The sequence below is a fragment of the Triticum aestivum genome, chromosome 7A, assembly GCF_018294505.1.
Source record: "Triticum aestivum cultivar Chinese Spring chromosome 7A, IWGSC CS RefSeq v2.1, whole genome shotgun sequence".
Classification (NCBI taxonomy): Eukaryota; Viridiplantae; Streptophyta; class Magnoliopsida; order Poales; family Poaceae; genus Triticum; species Triticum aestivum.
Genome location: NC_057812.1, coordinates 651,988,154 through 651,995,370, shown reverse-complemented (window position 1 = coordinate 651,995,370; position 7,217 = coordinate 651,988,154). Strand labels below are relative to the sequence as shown.

General features: G+C 43.3%; 9 non-coding genes and 2 pseudogenes across 9 annotated transcripts; all 11 read left to right on the top strand.

The window, feature by feature from the left end:
* LOC123153647 (polyubiquitin-like) overlaps positions 1 to 302 on the top strand; it is a 2,504-nt pseudogene extending 2,202 nt beyond the window's left edge.
* Positions 303 to 1,137: 835 nt separating this feature from the next.
* On the top strand, positions 1,138 to 1,222 carry LOC123155143 (small nucleolar RNA R16). The gene has a single exon (XR_006477256.1). It is a non-coding gene; the product is annotated as a small nucleolar RNA R16 (small nucleolar RNA).
* Positions 1,223 to 1,269: 47 nt separating this feature from the next.
* On the top strand, positions 1,270 to 1,358 carry LOC123155124 (small nucleolar RNA Z223). Its single transcript, XR_006477240.1, has one exon. It is a non-coding gene; the product is annotated as a small nucleolar RNA Z223 (small nucleolar RNA).
* A 134-nt stretch (positions 1,359 to 1,492) lies between these two features.
* LOC123155135 (small nucleolar RNA Z278) lies at positions 1,493 to 1,608 on the top strand. Its single transcript, XR_006477248.1, has one exon. It is a non-coding gene; the product is annotated as a small nucleolar RNA Z278 (small nucleolar RNA).
* Positions 1,609 to 1,722: 114 nt separating this feature from the next.
* Positions 1,723 to 1,827, top strand: LOC123155238 (small nucleolar RNA snoR97). The gene has a single exon (XR_006477295.1). It is a non-coding gene; the product is annotated as a small nucleolar RNA snoR97 (small nucleolar RNA).
* A 333-nt stretch (positions 1,828 to 2,160) lies between these two features.
* LOC123155133 (uncharacterized) lies at positions 2,161 to 2,234 on the top strand (annotated as a pseudogene).
* Positions 2,235 to 2,426: 192 nt separating this feature from the next.
* LOC123155138 (small nucleolar RNA R64/Z200 family) lies at positions 2,427 to 2,520 on the top strand. The gene has a single exon (XR_006477252.1). It is a non-coding gene; the product is annotated as a small nucleolar RNA R64/Z200 family (small nucleolar RNA).
* Positions 2,521 to 2,812: 292 nt separating this feature from the next.
* Positions 2,813 to 2,910, top strand: LOC123155226 (small nucleolar RNA Z101). Its single transcript, XR_006477283.1, has one exon. It is a non-coding gene; the product is annotated as a small nucleolar RNA Z101 (small nucleolar RNA).
* A 248-nt stretch (positions 2,911 to 3,158) lies between these two features.
* On the top strand, positions 3,159 to 3,254 carry LOC123155227 (small nucleolar RNA Z101). Its single transcript, XR_006477284.1, has one exon. It is a non-coding gene; the product is annotated as a small nucleolar RNA Z101 (small nucleolar RNA).
* A 53-nt stretch (positions 3,255 to 3,307) lies between these two features.
* On the top strand, positions 3,308 to 3,395 carry LOC123155228 (small nucleolar RNA Z102/R77). The gene has a single exon (XR_006477285.1). It is a non-coding gene; the product is annotated as a small nucleolar RNA Z102/R77 (small nucleolar RNA).
* Positions 3,396 to 3,500: 105 nt separating this feature from the next.
* LOC123155229 (small nucleolar RNA Z102/R77) lies at positions 3,501 to 3,584 on the top strand. The gene has a single exon (XR_006477286.1). It is a non-coding gene; the product is annotated as a small nucleolar RNA Z102/R77 (small nucleolar RNA).
* The last annotated feature ends 3,633 nt before the right edge of the window (positions 3,585 to 7,217 follow it).

Below are 7,217 nucleotides of genomic sequence, written 5' to 3'. Positions count from 1 at the left end.
GCACTCTTGCTGATTACAACATCCAGAAGGAGTGCACCCTCCACCTTGTCCTCCGCCTCCGTGGTGGCATGTAGATCTTTGTCAAGACCCTCACCGGCAAGACTATCACCTTGGAGGTTGAGTCTTCTGACACCATTGACAATGTGAAGGCGAAGATCCAAGACAAGGAGGGCATCTCCCCGGACCAGCAGCGCCTGATCTTCGCTGGTAAGCAGCTTGAGGATGGCCGCACCCTAGTGGACTACAACATCCAGAAGGAGTCCACCCTTCACTTGGTGCTCCGGCTCCGTGGTTGCCAGTAAGCTCCTGGACATGGTGCTTCTGTTTTTGGGTTCGCAAGTCTTGGTGCTTTAGTTGGAGTTGTCGGTGTGTTGTCTGGGTCTGTTGTAGGTGTCTTTGTTTCTTATAGTACTGTGATGCAGTGTTTACTAGTTGGGTATGAAACTTTTGCTGTTGTGCAACATGTTTGGTGAACTATGAATAAGTGAGCCCTGAATTCGGTCTATTATTCTGTTATATTCTGAGGTCGGTCTATAATTCTGTTATTCTTGCCTTGGTGAAAAACATAGTTCTATGTCATAGCATCTGCATAGGCCCTTTCTACATCTAAAACGCTTGTGTTTTCCCTAATGTACCCAACATCACTTCAAATCACTACGCTAACCAGTCCTAGGCTAGTTCTATGTTGTAGCATCTGCGTATGTCCTACACTAGTCAGTTCAAAACATGAAAGCAGTGCATATATAGAGACAATATATTGCTTTTAATTTTCACAGATGGCAGTCCTCATGGTCTGAAAAATGGCTGGACTGATTGTTATGATCATTTCTCCTTACCATGCCGACGAGGGAGTCTGAGATCAAAAACACACCATTGCCACCAAGTATGGGAGCAACGGATCAGGACATGCATCAAGTTCTATTCTAAGATACCACATGTTTTATTTGCTTTAGGTCAATATATAGTTGTTAGTTAAAAAAATATCAAAAATTTCGATCTCTTTTGACTCTTCCTGCTGACAAGTGACAACACATATTCCATGTGTGGACTACTTATTATCTAATGCCTTGCTGTAACGTGATCTATTTCTCTTTTTTTTCCTTGCAAATTTATCAATTTTCGTTGTGCAAACCCAGGGTTGGCAAATGATATGAAATATTATATGCTATACACTGAATCTTTGATATGTTTTACAAAACTCTACTTATTATCCAAGGCAATCCCATCAGTTATTTCTTAATATGAGCCATATACAAATATCAATTCTTATTTTTGCACTCTTACTTTAGGGAAAATATGCCATTTCTGCTTCTGAGAATTCATGACTGAAAAACCTGTTATATTGATCTGAGCCAGTGCAATGAAAAAGCTGTGGGTTTCCCAGTGGTGATAGTGGAAATTCATGATTAATATAGCTGTTGAACCTTTGTATCTTCCATGTTCTTGATCTGAATTAGGAGCTTGTAATTTGTTCTGAAACATCATCTGAAATGCCAATGATGCTATGCCCAACATTTTGACGTGCAGATGGCTCCAGGATCCTGTTTACAGGATGAACCTACCTGGAGGCGCTGTATCCACATGACATCCAATGGGCAAGTCTGAGGTTCTTGATAATCACATGCAACTTTTCTTGTTGTTTCCAAGTTGACTTCTGTTTTTAATTGACAAAACTAAGCGTTTGTGTATCATTTTTGCTTAGTTTAACTATCATTCCACAAGTACCTCTGATTTGTGGTAGAGGCTGAAAAACTTGCAGACCGTGTGTTGTCATCAGCTTTGTCTCTTGTTCCTACGAGATGGGAGTTAAATAACGACACGAGATTCACTCACGCATTCCCGCCTGAACCATCTGTGTTGGGATCTGTTTTAGGTTCCCAATGGCAATCTTACTTGCCTTGAACCGAACTAGATGTAATAAAATTTAAAATGTATTCCCTTCGTCCAAAACTATGAGATCATTTTTGACACAAGAATGATCTTATATTTTGGGAAGGAGGGAGTAGATAGTTAAACAATGCGCTTGATATTATTTTCCAGGAAATTCAGTAGCTCTATTCATTTGGGTAATGTGGAAGTTGGAGCACATCAATGATAAATGACCAGTTCATGAACAATTCCTCCCCCTCAATTCTTTTGGCTGGTGCAATGGACCCATCTGTCTCAAAGGATGAGGGAATACTGCAACAATATGATCCATGATCTGATTCTTAGTATTTAACTCCCCGATGATCACTTTCTTATTTTTTCTCTTATTTTTCGTTTCCAAAAGATCTCGTGGGATTTGATGAAGAAAAGTTGGTCCGTGTTTCTGATGTCTAGTGACTAATAACCATGTTTAATTTCCTTCTGATCCATCATGCAGATGCATCTTTGTTTATCCTTTTTTTTCTTGTACTTGCCATTTTAGGTGTTCTCGTTTTGTGGCATTGCGGTGATGAATTTATGTATTTTCGCATGTCAGACTTCAGAGATGCCCCTGGCGTCAGCGAGAATTCATATCATATGACTGAGCAATGAAATACCATCTTTAATATTCATGGTCTACCTCGCTCTTGTGCCTTATTACAAACTGCTGATGCCTTCGCGATTTTCTTGATGGAAGAACATTCATACTCGCTGCAACAAAACAGAGTTGGTGTGACGGATAAATGTGCCGTTTCATCACACAATAACACAGCCCATATGCTTCTCGTATGTTAATCATCGAATGCACTACTCAGATGCGATTGAATGTCGAGGAACTATATTGCTTTATCTGTTGTTGAATTTGACTTGACTTTGTATTGTCTTCAAAGTCGAAGGAGCATTGTTGTTGCAGACAAGGAGACACAAATTTTATGAGTAATTTGCGTTTGAGTCATCTCTGTGATGTCAGACACTTTTCACCTTAGAGATCTGATGCATCCTTGATAATATCCTCTTCCTTTGTGTCTTTTTGTTTCTTTGTGCTTTGTTCTAGAACAAGAAGAGTCATTCTATGCATAATTACATTGTTGACGGATGATATTATGTCCAATGAATCATGTAATAGCTCTATCTGATCGTATCCCATGCTAGTTTTATTCTATATGTTCCAAGAAAGAAAAGTTTGCCAGTTTGGCCACTTTCTCTTATTTAATTTGTTGGCCATTTTGTTGTTGTTGAAATGAGAGTTGTTGATATAGATGAGGAGACACGAGTTTATGGGTAATTTTCGTCTGAGGCATTTATGTGATGTCATTCCTTTTCACCTTGGTGATCTGATGCACCCCCCTCACTCAGTAGTTCTCCTTCAAAAACCTTTTGCTTTGGTTTGTAATGGGTGGTATGGAATGATGAATGAGATTTTAGTTTCCCTATTGGTTTGATTGGCCGATATGATAGCCTAAATACTGATCTGAAACTGAACATCACAATAAGCTGATATGTTTTTGGTTGCCTCATAATGTTCATTAGCTTTGTTATTTGTGTAGTAATTGCATTTAATCAATACATTTATTTTCTAGTTAAATAGACAGAGATGAGATGATCAATGATTAATTTCCTTATTGGCTTGACTGGTCAAGATGATGGCCTAAATACTGAACCGAATCTGATCATCCTCGCTTCTTTGATACAAAAGGAAATGATTTTGTTTTATGCTTTCCTAGTTTTAAAAAGATGTGCTGGAGTTCTTTGTTGTAGAATGGTACCAAAAATGATTTTAGTGCAGTTCACCCATGTTGGCTGGCCGGTCTCCTTTGACAAGCCACCGAATCCTCAGGCCGATTGGCGGCCATTCTCTTTCCTCCCGGCCTTGATGTCAGATGGGAGGCAGTGTTGTTTCTTGCTGGAAGTGATCTTGGATCTCTTTTCATGTTTTTTTCTCCTAGTGCCATGGTTATTCATGATGTTGCGGCTGAGGATTAAATAAACTATACTATAGACAAGCATATGTCTGAATTTTCTTCATGTGGAACAATCTAATCTTCAGTACGAGGCCAATGACCTTGTGTTTTATTTGATGATTTTGTTGTTAATCGGTTTGCCCAGATTGAGTGATGATCACAAGTGCATAGTTCAGGTGATCACAAAGGACACCGCTTTCAGGTCGTCTAGAAATCTCACACTCAATGCATGAATGGACCATAAACCCCCACCCCCACCTTCTTCAGGTCTAGTTTAAGATGATGGTCAAGTTGATAAAGGACCATACACCCCTTATAAATCTTGTTGCTGGTACTCAAAGGCCATAAACTAAACCACTGCACTAGCCAGTCCTAGGCTAGTTTTTTTGGATATTTTCATATCTACGACATCTCTTCCATAAATCACATGATGATGCAGACCTATTGCTATAGGTATAATAGAGGTCGTTTGGTTTGCGCCCGCGCCGGCCATGTGAATCGAGGGCTTGCCAAATAATTGGCGCGGGATTTGCCAACCCACGCCTTGCCAAAAAGTTGGCTGGAATTGAACTACAGAGGGGTGGGCACACCAATTATTTGGCCTCCATCCAAATGAACACCACGCCCGGGTCAACGACCAATATTTTGGCATGGCGTTTCAGGGCAATGATCTAATATGTTGTATGTCTACAGGGAGCACGAGCTGGGCGTGTCTGGCGTCGTGTTATTATCTTTGTTGAACGTCAAACACATTGGCTCATTTTCAGGTATGGACATAATAAGAGGCAATGGAAAAAAACATCCATTAAGAACTAAAAATTCTGCAACCTTAATTGATCAAGAATCCCATGGAATTTCTAGGTTGAGTCAAGAACGGATAAAAATTTAGGAGAAATCGTATCCAAGAAACTTGATCAGAGAAAGTTTCTCCTTAAACATTGTCCGTATTCAAGAACCTTTCTTCAGATTGTAAAAAATACTTCCTTCAAAGATTGTACAAGAGAGATCGTGATTGCAAGCCACCACGAGCTGGATCTGACACAGTCCCCACCATGATGTGGCTTCGCCGCCCATATCCGGCATTGCTCATTGCAGGACAACGCCAGGTAGTGCACATGGAAGGACAATGAGCCTGATGTAGTTGGAGCAACTACGATGGGCAAGGAGTTGGTGTGTGCGGCAAGTGGAGGTTGCGACCGAGACTAGCACTAGACATCCAGAAACCTATAGTGCCCCTGCGCTTTGGAGGAATATGAGAAGGGTTGGGATACAAGTTGTGCTAGATTTGGCGGCAAAGGTGCGAGGTCATGGCGTTGTTCTGGGAGTACACAGTGGTTGAGCGGTGGGTTTTTGCTATGTGTGGGGGCCGTTCACAACCAATGGCGACGCACAACTACATGTAAGAGCATCAATAGTGTTTGGAGGCACTGCATCTGTGCTGGATCCCACGTACATGTAAGACATATCCTCCTATCAGCTATAGCCTGAGCGTCGGCCTAGCTAAGGGCGCATAAACTTGAATGATATCTTTGCCTATAGGTAACCTTCTAGTTGCTACCTTTAGCAACCTCTCTCCTTATACCTACCATTCCCATGGAATGGCTAGGTTGACCATATATAGTGAGCGAATAATATGAGAAGAGCAACTAATCGACCATAGTTAACATCTCAAACATATGTTGGGAAGGGAGGGGAGGCTGTATAAATAGGTGACGGCAGTGGCGAATCTAGACAGAAACTGGAGGGTGGGCTCAAAGCCTGTATCATGCCAATATCTGCTGGGTTGGGCTTGCAAGTGGCTGAATTGAGCCATGAAACTAGTAGTAAAAAAAATTCTTGCAGTGCTGGAGGGGGGACTCAAGCCTGTTAAAGCCCCCCTAGTAGATTCGCCCCTGGGTGACGGTTCAAGTTCAAAATATCTATGATCTTTTATCTGTGGTAAAGACGAGAGATTTGATGGCATGGAGAATTGACCATGTACAATGTTAGGCGCGGAGAGTTAATCCTATTGCAGGTTCAAATTATTCATGTGTCCATGTAAGGAAAGGAGGACCCAATAGGATTCAGTTTGGGTTTGTTCTGGGTACCCCACTTATGACATGCATATTGTGACGCCCCAAGAACGGAGCTTCAGGTGCCTTTCATGATTTCCGGGTTTCGTCGTGTGATTTGTTTGGTTCGTTACATTCATCATTGCATCATGTGCATTGCATCATGTCATCATGCAACCCGTTTTAAAACTCAACTAAATAAATTGCATGGATCTTTGGTCCATTTAAACCGAGGGAAGTCACATGGTGATTCTCTTTACAACATACCCTCCCAATATTAGGGAGCTATATCAAATATTCCTTTAATTTGGAATTTATCACAACACACTTGTAAAAATAACCCCATGCCTTTTCTACTTCAAGTTTCACCTCCAAACCTTGGCAACAATTCTTTATCTCTTTTATCGAGGCTTCTCTAAAAATCTAAACCTTTTTTGGACCTTCCTTTTACCTAGTCCGAGTTCAAACCCATTTGAATTAAATTCAAATGAGTTTGAATTTATACCTTTTGTTTATGTCACTTTTAATTTTCTTGGGTCAAACTCATTTTTGTGACATCGAGAAAATACCCTCCTGCGCAAGTTCCACCCCCTAACCTCTCTTTCTTTTCTTCCTATCCCTGTTTTATTTTTTATTTTCTCTAGACAAAGAGGAGAGCCCAGCTGGGCCTCCCAACTCGCGCGTCGGCCCATCTACTTCTCGGCCCAGCCGACCCCTTCCTAACCCTAGCCCGCACAACCTCTCTTCCTCGATCCCCACTTCTCCCCTCGCGCCGTCACCATGCACAGGAGAGGGATCCCGATCCCCATGGACACGCACCCCCGCGCCCGGTCGCTCTGCCGGCGACCTCCGCCGCCTTGTCACCTCTGCTTTCTCCTTGCCGGCAGGATCCCTGCGCCTACTCCATGGCCTTGCCGCCGCTGCCATCCCTCAACTCCTTCTCCAGCGAGACCCTGTGTCCGACGCCCGATTCCCCACGCTCCCTCTTCCCCTCGCTCGGTCTCCCGCTCTCCCTCACAGCGCCTGACCTCCTCCCTCCATCCATAAGGCCGCCGCTCTGGTTCGTCCCGTGCGCCTCCCCGTCGTCTTGCCGCCCACGCCTCCTTCTGCTGCAGGTCATCCCCAAGGCCTCGAGGTCCCCAACGCCCAGCCACCGCCGGCTTCTTCTCTACTCGAGGAGCTCCAGCAGCCGCGCATGGCTGCGCCTCCCATGGAGCTCCGCCGCTGGGACTCCTCCTTGCCTGCGTCGCTGCCCTCCCTCGCGCCGACAAGCCGCCTCCCTGTGCTTCCACGTCCG